A 13,383-nucleotide genomic window follows, 5' to 3' on the forward strand; every position below is an offset into this window, starting at 1 on the left:
TTTTTTGAACTGTAAACAGCACACAGTATCGATTGTAATGAAAACCACATACACCCGGGTATTCAACTAAAATTTGAAGTGGTCCCAGTTAGAGAAAAATTTTTTGGAGCCAAGGTCCAGGAGATTCATGATGAGCCCTCCAATACCACTCACTTTTTTGCCCCTTTATTATATGTATTTTTACACATCTCTTATTTTATTCGCGCATTGTCACTGTTGCTCTGTCAAGTGAAGTCTGAACGTGCATGGGGGTAGGGCGCGTGTGCATGTTGGTAGGGGCGTGCTGGTGTTACGCAAAATGTGTGACCCATCAGAATCTGTGTCTGCATGTACGTCTTAGAAGATGAGTGAGTCTTGAAACTTGTATTTAAGTCTGAGTTCATTATAGTGCAGATACACATTCCAATGGCGATCAGGAAATTGTGACCTACATCACTCCTCTTATCGTCTGGAACTCTTCTAACCATAATATGCTATTAAAGTATTACAGCTGTGAAGAGAATCATAGGGCTTCATAACAGGAGCAGGACAAGCAGAACTAAGCAACTACACTCAGGAAAAACAAGCCTTACACCACGGATTGGCGTGAGTGCACCATGGTTAACCTCACATGCCAATGGGTCCGAGTGTTTCCTGAGTACTACCGTAAACACTGTAAAGTTCGCGCCTGCTTTAAATGAAAGCACCCAGTCAGATTTTATATTTTAATACGGTCCATGTGGGACAGGTTCTGGGTCTGGACTCACATCCGGATCCGGACCACGGTCCGTTTGTTAGTGACCTCTGAACTATACGTTTATAAAATTAGTTATTTTCTAATTTATTAAAAAAAAAAAAAAAAACAGGATTTTGTTGGGGGAAAATGACTGAAAACGACCCCTACAAAATCCTGTTTTTCGTAATGAAGAGAAGGTAATGAGGAGGTAAACTCAGTGCTTCTCTACATCACAGAAATTGTTTAAAACCTCACAACCCCCTCCCTCCAGGTGCAGGTAGGCAGGGCATTACCTTGAAGGCATAGAAAACACGCCCCACCAATGCATAAGAAGGGATGTGAATGATCTGTGTGTAGATCCTGCAGTTTCACACTTCTGTTCTTTCACAGAGTTTCTGATTAAATCTTCCTGCAATGGACGGATTTTGTGCTAAGGGTGTTTGTAAAAGTAACACCAGACTTTATTCTTTACCTGCTGATCCTCATCTGGTGACAGACAGCAGCTCAAATCGCAGCAGCAGCAACTTCCTGCAGCTGCCACAACCTGCCGTGAGTCTCCACAGCTTTCCAGAGCTGCTGGAGCTGCTGACAGGCAGCTAACAGCGCTAACGGCTCACACTGATGTGTTCAGGACCACCTGGTTCATCTGGAGCTGAGGAGATTCAGGAGGGAAAGTCTTCCACCTCAAAGACGCTCTGTGGCGTAGCTGCTTTGTGAATCTGGCTTTTCATCTTGCCAGTGAGCTGGGCTGCTGTCTGCCAATCATTTCTGCCTGTTTATCCAGCCCCGCCCACTCTCCGCCCCCTGATCACTCCACACCTCCGACCCCAACCCCTGCAGTTTCAGACATTTTTCAAATTAAGCAGTGGGTGGAGTTACACAAAAACTAGGGGGTGGAGCTACACTTTAATTTCCACTTGTTCCTGGGCTGAAGTTTCCCCTGGCTCACTTCATACTTCAGCAGCTACCTGTTCCTCATGAAAATGCCCTGCTAGTGCTTCACATGTCTGCCCATCTAGTCGGTGGAAAGTGGTAAACAGACTTAACCTTTCTGGAGATGGCGCTTGTCACATTGGTGGACTTGTGCTGGCCTAGAGGGTTAATATCATTTGGAGCTTCTATTTTAACTAAATCTTACCAATTATGAACGATTTCTCTTGTAGTAAAACCATTTTGTGACATCTGTGTCCTCTCCTGCATTTTTTCCTTTATCTGACAGAGGGTAACTCCAGTAAACAAGAATGTGTCAGTAGTGAAAATCTTTTATTTCCTGGATTTTGCTCTTAGCTAAGAACAAATGTCAGTGCTTTTTGTTGTCTTTTCGGTTTCTTGTTTTTTACAATAAAATTTCTGATCGTTCACCAAAAAACTTTGTTTTTTTAAACCAAACATTAGAAAATATAGATTGTGTCTTAAAGTTAGAATTTCCCACAGAGGAGAATGTAACTATTTTTTTGTTCATTTAAAAAAAACAGGCCAGTGGTTAATCTACCACCACCTATCTGGTTAATTACACACCTGACCTAGTTAATTACACCCACTGATCAGTAAATAATACCACTGACCTGGTCTAATACCACCACTGGACCGGATAATTACACACCGACCTGGTTAATACACAGACCTGGTTATTGAACCACTGAATCAGTAAATATTTACCACTGACCTGGTAATTACATCACTGATCCAGTAAATAATACCCAGACCTGGTTAATACCACACGACCTGGATAATTACACACCTGACCTGGTAATTACAACCACTGACCCTGGTTATGAACCACTGATCCAGGAATATTACCACTGACCTGGTTTAATTACACCACTGACCTGGGTATTACACTGCTGACCTAGTTAATTAAACCACTGATCCCAGTAAATAATACCACCTGACATGGTTTAATACACCCACTAACCTGGTTAATTACACCACTGACCTGGTATTAACACTGCTGACCTGGTCTAATTACACCACTGATCCAGTAAATAATACCACTGACCTGGTTATTACCACCACTGACCTGGTTAATTACCACACCTGACCTGGTTAATACCACCCACTGACCTGGTTATTAACACTGCTGACCTGGTAACTTACACCACTGATGCAGTAAAATAATACCACTGACCTGGTTAATACCACCCACTGACCTGGTAATTATACACCTGACCCTGGTTAATTACACACACTGACCTGGTTATTAACACTGCTGACCTGGTTAATTACACCACTGATCCAGTAAATAATACCACTGACCTGGTTAATACCACTACTAACCTGGTAATTACACACCTGGCCCTGGTTAATACACCACCAACCTGGTTATTAACACTGCTGACCTGGTATAATTACACCACTGATCCAGTAAATAATACCACTCACCACGGTTTAATACCACACTGACGTGGTTAACTTACACACCTGACCTGGTTAATTACACCACTGGCCTGGTATAACACTGCTCTGACCTGGTTAATTACACGGCCTCGTATATAACACTGCATGACCTGGTTAATTATACCGCTTGTTTCCAGTAAATATACCACTGACCTGGTTCATACACCTACTACCTGGTTAATTACACCACTGACCTGGTTATTTAAACCACTGATCCAGTCAATAATAACACTGACCTGGTTAACACCACCACTAACCTGGTTAATTACACACCTGACCTGGTTAGTTACACCACTGACCTGGTTATTAACACTGCTGACTGTCACGTACCAGGAATGTGGACTCATAAAATATCAGAACCCCAGGGATAGGTGAAGGAGTTTTATTTAACAGATAACAAAAGTGCAGGAGAATACAGGTACTGACGGTTATTAGAGAGTCAGACAGGAGAAACAAAGCCACCAACACCAAACCGGGCGGGCGGAGGAGGTCCGGAGGAGGACACCAGCAGACAGGAGAGGCAAAACAGATCAGAGAAGCATGGAACGCGGGATGCACCTGCAGACTGCCAGGTAGAGGAGAGACGAGCCCCGAGCGGCGCCCCAGAGACAGACCCGGATGGGAAACAGACCGTTCCCCGAAGGGCAGGCAGGTGTAACAGGGATAAAAGGAACGGAACCGGCCGACAAACAGTCGGATCTCTGGTGTCCGACCCCCCGGTCACCCAAATGAGGGCAGGGATTTAGGAGGGTGCCCCAGAGAAGTCACTGACAGGGACAACCATTCAGGTGGACGACCTGGAGGCCGAGCAAACAACAAGACTGGTTCCGGAGGGCGACCCGAGGGTTGAGAAGACTTGGACCGGACCTCAGGAGGACGGCCTGGAGGCCGAGCAGACAACAGGACCGGTTCCGAAGGGCAACCCGAGGGTCGAGATGACTTGGACTGGACCTCAGGAGGACGACTCAGCTGATGGGCAGGCTGGATCTCTGGCGGACGGGCCGACAGCAGCTGCTGGATCTCTGGCGGACGGGCCGACGGCAGCTGCTGGATCTCTGGCGGGTGCGCTGACGGCAGGAGCAAGATCTCTGGCCGGCGCGCTGACGGCAGGAGCAGGATCTCTGGAAGGCGCGCTGACAGGTGCTGGGTCTCTGGGCTGCGCGCTGACTGGAGCAGGACTGGAGCTCTGGAAGACACACAGAATCTATTAATTCTGGCGGATGACCGGGGACCGGAAGAGGGAGAGGAGCATCTGGACCAGGGCTCTCCTCAGAAACAGGGACTAGAAGAGGGAGAGGAGCATCTGGACCAGGGACCTCCTCAGGAACAGGGACCAGAAGAGAGGAGCAGGACGGGGGTGCAGGCGTCGGAGGCTGCGGAGCAGACCCTAGAGCAGGCGTCGGAGGCTGGACCTCCGCAGGCAGGGTATCCAGAGGCAGAGCAGACAGGATCCCCAGAGGCAGAGCAGACAGGATCTCCGCAGGCTGAGCGGACAGGATCTCCGCAGGCTGAGCAGACAGGGTCTCTGCAGGCTGAGCAGACAGGGGCTGAGCAGGCAGGGTCTCCGCAGGCTGAGCAGGCAGGGTCACCGGAGGACGAGGCACTGAAGTTGGAGGTGACACAGGAGATGTGAGCCTGGGAGCTGGAGGTTACACTGGAGACGTGAGCAGTGGAACTGAAGCATTCATTATACTAGGCTGGTGTGTCTGGGAAGAAGGTATCGGAGTGTTAGCTACCTCCGGTTCGGGATTGGGTGGTCCAAAAGTCCGGTATAATTCCTCTGAAAAACTTTCAAAAGTGGCAGACACCGGCAGGCCCCTTTCCCAGAGTTCAAATCCCCATGACTGTGCTTGGCCAGACAGCCGAGACATGACGTAGGCCATCTTAACCCTTTTGGTTGGGAAAAAGGACGGACAACGGTCAATTTCACAATGAGTCAAAAAGTCTTGACACAGACTTGGGTCTCCAGAATATCGGTCAGCAGAAAACCCATGAGTCGGATTACCAGACAGACTAGAGTGCTGGTAGTGGATCTTCTTGGGGGCGGACTGAGACAGAGGGGTTTGTGAGGAACGGTAGTTCGAAACGGACTGTGTAATGGCGCACCGATCCCTGAGATCTGACTAGTCCATGGTTTGGCCAGATCGTACTGTCACGTACCAGGAATGTGGACTCATAAAATATCAGAACCCCGGGGATAGGTGAAGGAGTTTTATTTAACAGATAATAAAAGTGCAGGAGAATACAGGTACTGACGATTATTAGAGAGTCCGGGTGATAGAAGGCTGCGGCAGGTTCTTCAGTGAATACTGACAGAGCGGAAAAGCCAAGTCTGTGATCTAAAGGCAAAGTCCAGAGAGCAATCCAGAGGTCAGTATCCAGGGAATCGAATAATTAATCAAAGGCAGAATTACCAGGCAGGGAGCGGGCGGAGGCAGAGGTCCAGGTTCGGGAATACAGGTCGACGGCGGGCGGGCAGGTAGAAAAGACTGAGTGATCAATCAGGGAGCGGGCTGAGGCGAAAATCCAGGTGCCGGAATAAATGGTCGACGACTGGCTGGCAGACAGGTAATACTGGGAAACAGACAGGGGACCGAGGCTGGATACGTGCAGGGTGAAACCGAGACGATCTGGCCCTGAAGGGCTGTCACACTCCAGTATATATAGGGAGCAGTCCAGCTGGAGCACATCAGCAATCAAGCTGAAAAACTGGAGATGCATTCGAGAGCGACTGGGAAAACTGATCCCTATCCGCTGCGACGTGACAATGACCTGATTAATTACACCACTGATCCAGTAAATAATACCACTGACCTGGTTATTTAAACCACTGATCCAGTAAATAATACTACTGACCTGGTTAATACCTCCATTAACCTGGTTAATTAGACCATTGACCTGGTTATTTAAACCACTGATCCAGTCAATAATAACATTGACCTGGTTAATACCAGCACTAACCTGGTTAATTACACACTTGACCTGGTTAATTACACCTCTGATCCAGTAAATACTACCACTGACCTGGTTAATTACACCACTGGCCTGGTTTACATACACCACTGACCTGGTTATTTAAACCACTGATCCAGTAAATAATACCACTGACCTGGTTAATTACACCACTGGCCTGGTTTACATACACCACTGACCTGGTTATTTAAACCACTGATCCAGTAAATAATACCACTGACCTGGTTAATTACACCACTGACCTGGTTATTAACACTGCTGACCTGGTTTACTTACACCACTGATCCAGTAAATAATACCACTGACCTGGTTAATACCACCACTAATCTGGTTAATTACACCAATGACCTGGTTAATTAAACCAATGATCAGGTTAATAATACCATTGACCTGGTTAATACCACCACTAATCTGGTTAATTAAACCACTGACTGATTAATGCCACCATTGATGAGTTAATAATACCACTGACCTGGTTATTTAAACCACTGATCCAGTAAATAATACCACTGACCTGGTTAATACCTCCACTAACCTGGGTAATTAGACCACTGACCTGGTTATTTAAACCACTGATCCAGTCAATAATAACATTGACCTGGTTAATACCAGCACTAACCTGGTTAATTACACACCTGACCTGATTAATTACACCACTGATCCAGTAAATACTACCACTGACCTGGGCAATTACACCACTGGCCTGGTTTACATACACCACTGACCTGGTTATTTAAACCACTGATCCAGTAAATAATACCACTGACCTGGTTAATTACACCACTGACCTGGTTTTTAACACTGCTGACCTGGTTTACTTACACCACTGATCCAGTAAATAATACCACTGACCTTGTTAATACCACCACTAACCTGGTTAATTACACGAATGACCTGGTTAATTAAACCAATGATCTGGTTAATAATACCATTGACCTCGTTAGTACCACCACTAATCTGGTAAATTAAACCACTGACTGATTATTACCACCACTGACGAGTTAATAACACCACTGACCTGGTTAATTACACCTCTAACCTGGTAAATTAAACCACTGACTGATTAATACCACCACTGATGGGTTAATAATACCACAGACCTAATTATTGAACCGTTGATGATCTGAACCTCACTTTATAACCAAGATTTCACTTTAAAAATGTGGAAATATAAGGTGTGTCGCAATTCAGGGTCTGCACACTTCGAAGTGCGGATTCGTCTGCCACATACGTCATCGCAGTGCGTGAAGTACTGTCCCAATTCACAGAATTTGAAGGATCCTCGGAATCTACCCTTCAAATCCACACTTCGTTTAGCCTCAAATGAAGGCTTCTGGTGATGTATCTTTCGTGGCCTCTTTTCTCCCAGAATTCATTATGCACAAGACGGTGGTGAATCAGCAACCTCAGCATAGTTGTATTAAGTTTAAAAAAAGTTTTATTTAAAAAAAAGTATACATTTTTTTAACTACACTTTAGTATAAATGTTACAAAACCAAGTACATTTAGAGCATGTTTGTTAAATGGTGACATTAAAATTCGGTAATATTTGATATTCCAGGACATTTAAGGGTTAATGAAGTGAGTGCCGGCTGGAAAACAACAGAGCCTCAAACCGTGTTTTTTTTTTTTTTTTTTTTTACTGTCGGTGTTGCCGCTCCGTGTTCAGCGTGTGTTGTTGCTATGGGAAATTCTTTTTGGCTAGGTAGTTTGTCTCATTTCACCAACGTTAAGCAGACTTCGAAGTGTGTAGACTACAGAGGACACTCTGTAGCCTACGTAGTCTGCGCACTTCGAAGTCTGCAGACCCTCAATTGGGACACACCTATAGTCTTTATTGCAAATCTTTTTTTAAACCTCAATCTGAGGACCTAGAAAAGGTGGCCTTAAAATTGCCCATTTAGTCTGCACCTGGACAGGTTACAGCACCTGTCAGGACATTCCATCTCTGTGGTCAAAACAGATAAGTCTTCCACCATGACGCTGGCAACATGGAACATCAGGACCCTTCTCTTGGAAAGGCTACCCTCCAAGCAGGCAACATCTGGACGGTGTGGACCAAGAAGAACATGCTGCCAAAACTTACTGAACCACCTATTTCATCAGTGACATACTAATGACCCTCCATATCCCCTTGGTAAAAAAGCACTTTGTCACAAGTTTTAGAGTGTATGCCCCAACACTACCATCTGGCACAAAGACTAAAGACTCAATCTATCACTCATGGAAAAGATCCTCCTTCTTGGTGACTTTAATGCTCGTGTAGGGCAGAACAGCAGGATATGGAGAAAAGTACTTGGCAGGCATGGAGTTGGCGAGGCAAACTCAAATGGTGTGAGGTTGCTCGCCCCCACAGCACAGCCTCACCATAACTTGTTTTGACTACTGAGCACTGACCAAGCATAGATCTCAAGATCAGCTCAAGATCAAAACCCACCAAGACTGGTTGGACAATAACTCAGACACCATTCATAACTCATTGAGGGCCATGCACAGAGCACACCAAGTGAGCCTGAAGAACCCGTCATCAGCACCGCTAGGCAGCATTGGCAGAGAGCCAGAAGAAAAGTGCAGAGGACCTCGTGGACCATGCAGAACAAGTGGTGGGTGGAAAAAGCACAGGAGGTGCAGTTATACATGATAGAAATTACATGTATAACTTCTATAACAGAGCTACTCAATTACATATTGATGTCGACCAGATTCAGACCAAAGAAATTACCAGGGCCAGAAATTGTCTTTAGCCAGTACGTAGAAGATAAAAACTACATAAATCAATAGAAGATTATTCATCATTTATTGTTCTAAACAAAAGATGTGACTTCAGGCTCGCATAATGTCACTGCAGATAGTGGTGAAGAGTCATTGATAGTCAGTTACTGAGCAATGAGTGCTGCTTGTTATTGAAGTCATGTGTGAAAACATTGATTCACATGTGTATGTTGATCCAAACATACTAAGGAAGATACTAGCCAATTTCTTAATGTTGGAGAACTAATGAAAACTGACATCAGCCCAAAATGTCACAGGGCTTTTGATGCAAAGTTCCGGTGCCATAGTAAATGGGTCTCTGACCAAACTCTGTGTGGGCAGCGCAAATCCATCCAATCCACCAGCAAAGTTTTCTTTCAGCCATGAAATGAAATCTGTCATCACACCTGTGATTCGTGCCAGGGATGAGATGCAGTTGCGAAACTTTGGAAAATTAAGCATATGGCCTGTCAGTTGCAAAAATGTCCAGTCAGACTTGGAACGCCTGCATCTGATCCACGAGTTTCATCACAGTTTTGTGTCTGCCTTGTAATCCCACATTAAGTTCATTCAGATGTTGGAATATTTCGGCCATGGATCATAAAGTCTGTTGCTAATGTACACACATGCTTTCTATCCAGACCGTTGACCTTGAAAAATGCAGAAATCCTCTTAAAGATGATCTTGCCAGTTGTGTGCCATTTTAATGGTAGTAAGCCGATAACTTCCTCTCTGAAGCATTTGCCGTCAAAAAAACAGACATATATGCACAGTGGTGCGATATCAGGGTTGTGTGGTAACCATGGCCACTGCATCACTCTCCTAAAAACTGCAGATGGGACCAGAGTCTTAAAAGACCAGAGCAGTATATAGGAGAGGTAGGCTAAACATTTCAATAACCTGCTACTCTGATGTAGACCATACCATCCTGGATTAACTACCTGAATATGTCCCAATTGACTACCTCAGCCAACCCCCAACCTTCCACAAGGTTCTGTCAGCAATTCGATCACTGAAGAACAACAAGTCTCCAGTCATCAGCACAGAGTGCTGGCTGTTGTGGCTCACAGTCCAGAAGATCTCCAAGCTGTCCTTGTTGTAGCAGTGAAGGCATACTGCAGGATGGGGCTGACCATCCAAACTGCCCATGGTGACATCTTTCAAATGCCTGGGAAGCAAACTCTGTGAAGACAACAGCGTGAGGTTCAGAACAGGGTTCAACAAGCATCTGCTGCCTGTGGAAGGCTCAGGCACAGAGTCGTTCAAAAGAAGAACCTACATCTTCACAAAGAATCTGTTCAACAAGCCATCTGTATCACTACTCCTCTCTACAGCTGACCTACAGTCACTACCTGAACTCTTTGGAACAGTTTCATTTCACCTGTCTTCAGTACATCTTGGGAATAACCTGGCATGACAGAGTGCCTCATACTGTGATCCTAAGAAGAACAGGCTGCAAAAGCATCGAGGCCACCATCACCCATCTCCAGCTACGATGGCTGGTGCATGGTTTAGGAATGCCCCACAACCAGTGCGCTATGGTCAGCTCCATCACAGCAAACATGGGAGAAAATGTGCTTTAAGGACCCGCTGAAAACAGACTGAAGAGGAGCAACATCATAGCTGGGGATTTGGAGAGCATGGTTGCTGAACTAAATGCCTGAACAAAACAACCAGCTGTACATGTACTTGAAGAGGAGAGGACAAGCAGGATGCAGCAAGAAGGCGGGGAAGAGAGACAACAGACCAATGATTGCCAGCAACACCACTGCTACATACACCTCCTCCATCTGCAACTGGTCCTGCGGATCCAGGACCATCGTTCAGGCAGAGGTGGACATCTTCTTCAGTTTTGATGGACAACATGAAAACACACGGCGGGGGAGGAGCAGCCATGTGACATCCAGGTCGCTTTATGACGAAATGCAGCAGCTCTGCACAGATGAGATGAACTGAAACTAAAGCGTTGATGTTATTACACTAGTATCAACCGATAGCCGAACCAACATTGGTATGAATATTAACGATATTTGGATAGATGCAACCAACGCTAAGTAGAATTCTGTCTGAGAGGAAGGATACAAACGATACCACCATCTACGAAGATGTTCATGAATCAGAAGGAGGATTTTTCATAAAAAATGTCTCAAGTGCAACTTAAAAACAAATTTAAGAAGATTTGTAAGAAGATATTGGTGAATGAGGCCCAATAATCCATGAATACAGATGTCACTGATCACCGTACATAATAAATCTGAAACACTAACATACATTTTCAGTCTTATGTGTTGAACATCAGGGTCTAAACTTTGAAAACAAGCTGTGCAGTTTCATCTTTTTCTATAGGAACTGATTTTGCCTGTAATGTTTTCCACTCTTATGAGGACCAAACAGGCATTAATAAGAATAAATTTTATCCTTAAGTCATTATTTGTTTTTTTTAATTATAGGACTTCATTACTGTTTATTTATTTATTCCTATCAGGATTAATAAAAGAAGTTTTATTAGTAAATTAGGTTAAATCAACAAAATAGTTTAGAATTATTTGATTTGATACTATTGTTGTAGAAATGAATGGATAAATAATCACTGGTTGCCGCTCTGGAATCAACTTATCAACAAAATGACTTTTTAACACAGTTAAAAAAAAATTAATAGTCTTTATAATAAAATCCTTATAGAAAAAAGCAATGAAGAAGGAAAACTGTGACAGTTTTTAGTAAAATGGATGTAAATACTGGTGCTGCTGAAGTTCTGCATAAGCTAAAGATAATAGCAACACGACCATGTGTTGCATAGACCACAATCCAGCCCCCAAAGAACCCACAAGATGCAAACCAGGCTGCAGAAAACCTTTAGCTACAGAATCAAACACAACGAGTCGCCGTCGTCAAAGATGAAGATTAGAAACCCAACAAATGATCAAACTTACTGATTAACAACATCTGGATTTGGTTTTTGTTTTGTTTTTTTTCTGTTTTTTTATGAAAATTTTTTGTGAAGTGATGTGAATCTATTTTATAAAAAATAAGTAAAGTACATTGTTAAGTATTTAAGGTGTTCGTGTGTGAGCAGTTATTTCTATTTTAATTGAGATGATAAAATCATTTGGTGTTGCTTGAAATTTCCTAACTGGGAGTTTCTTCTCTGTTCACACATGGAAACAGGCAGTCTGCAGCTAATTGACTGAAAACATTTATTGAACTTCTCTGCCTACAAATGATGGAAATATAAAAAACCTAGCCATAATTACATTTTACATCTTGATTCACTGCTTATTGCTGCTTTATTAACCCTTTGAATCCCACCATTTCTGATAAAAAAAAAAAAAAAAAGCAATGAGCATCTGAAAAAGTAAATTTTCCAGTGATTTTCTGAGTAGCCCTGTTTTCTGGCTCATGGTGTGTGTTGCCAGCGCTGCTGCGAGCTGCTGTGTCGGAGTCGGCGCTGCACAGACGCAGACCTGTAGAAACAAGCTTGTGGTGTCAGTTAACACAAGTTCGGATCTACGGGTTTTGGTGGCTAGTGAGCAGATATACTTCTGAATCCAGCAGCGAGACGGGATGAGTAGAAATGTGGCTAAAACTTTTTTATTTTTTTTTTTAATGCACATTATCAAGAGTCCTTTTAGGTCCTTTCTGTGTGTTTACTGTTTTCTGCATTAGTGTGTGTTTAGTTGTGATTAAGTTAGAATTATACTAACTTCTTTCTTTCTATGCTTATGTAAAAGCCTCGCAGGGAATTAAAATGGAAGTTTATGTATTCCTGCAGAAAACAGATAAACAAGAAAGTTCTTATCAGCTAGTTTTACATGAAGATGATTTACAGAAACTCTTTAAACTTCTGGAAAAGTCACAACTATATATGCAACTTTTATCCCATTGTGGCAGGAGGGTGTTTTCCTCCTGGCCTCTATGTGGCAGTGCCAGTCTGGCTACAACCACCTGGGTTACCACCGTGATTAGTGGGCAGCGTTACAGCCCTTTTTAACAGTGGAGGTGTTTGCTGCCTTCTTTTCCTTCAATCTCCCGTGGTAGTTGTGGCTGGCGTGGCGGAGCTGTAGTCGTGGCGCACTGTCTATGGAGGGTCAGGCTTCCACACAGCGTGGGTGGCTGCTGGGGTGTGGAGCGCTGACTGCTCTGCTGAATGCGTTGTGCGCGGCTGGATGTCTGCTCTGGTAGGTCATTTAATTTTCTGCTTGCCTGCTCGTTCAGCCGCCAGCTGACTCTTGTACACGTTGTAGATCACTGGACAGCCGAGTCGCGGGATCTGGGGCGTTGACGCTTGTCTCGGTTCCTGTGTGTGTCAACTTAGCGTTATGTATCAGCTGTTGCAAACTCAATGGATGGTTTGGAGTTCCCGGTTAATTTCTGCTGCTCCCTTTTAGAGTCGGCAGGCTTGGGCTGCGCGCCGCCGTCACTCTCTGAGGGAGCGCTGCTGCTGTTCTGGCTCTGCCGGGTTTTCATCCATCCATCTGGCTGTCTTCCTGCTCGGATTGTCTCCGGTGTGGAGCGGACGGACGGCATTGCGACCCGGCGTGACGCTG

The 13,383-nt window shown here is 44.5% G+C and overlaps 1 long non-coding RNA gene across 1 annotated transcript; it reads right to left on the reverse strand.

Moving 5' to 3' along the window:
• Window positions 1-3,015: 3,015 nt before the first annotated feature.
• Window positions 3,016-6,900, reverse strand: LOC121646459. Its single transcript, XR_006011644.1, has 3 exons — window positions 6,853-6,900; window positions 6,307-6,348; window positions 3,016-3,054 (listed from the first exon to the last, which is right to left on the reverse strand). It is a non-coding gene; the product is annotated as an uncharacterized LOC121646459 (long non-coding RNA).
• Between the last annotated feature and the right edge of the window lie 6,483 nt (window positions 6,901-13,383).

This window comes from Melanotaenia boesemani, chromosome 9 (genome assembly GCF_017639745.1).
Source record: "Melanotaenia boesemani isolate fMelBoe1 chromosome 9, fMelBoe1.pri, whole genome shotgun sequence".
In the NCBI taxonomy this organism is placed as follows: domain Eukaryota; kingdom Metazoa; phylum Chordata; class Actinopteri; order Atheriniformes; family Melanotaeniidae; genus Melanotaenia; species Melanotaenia boesemani.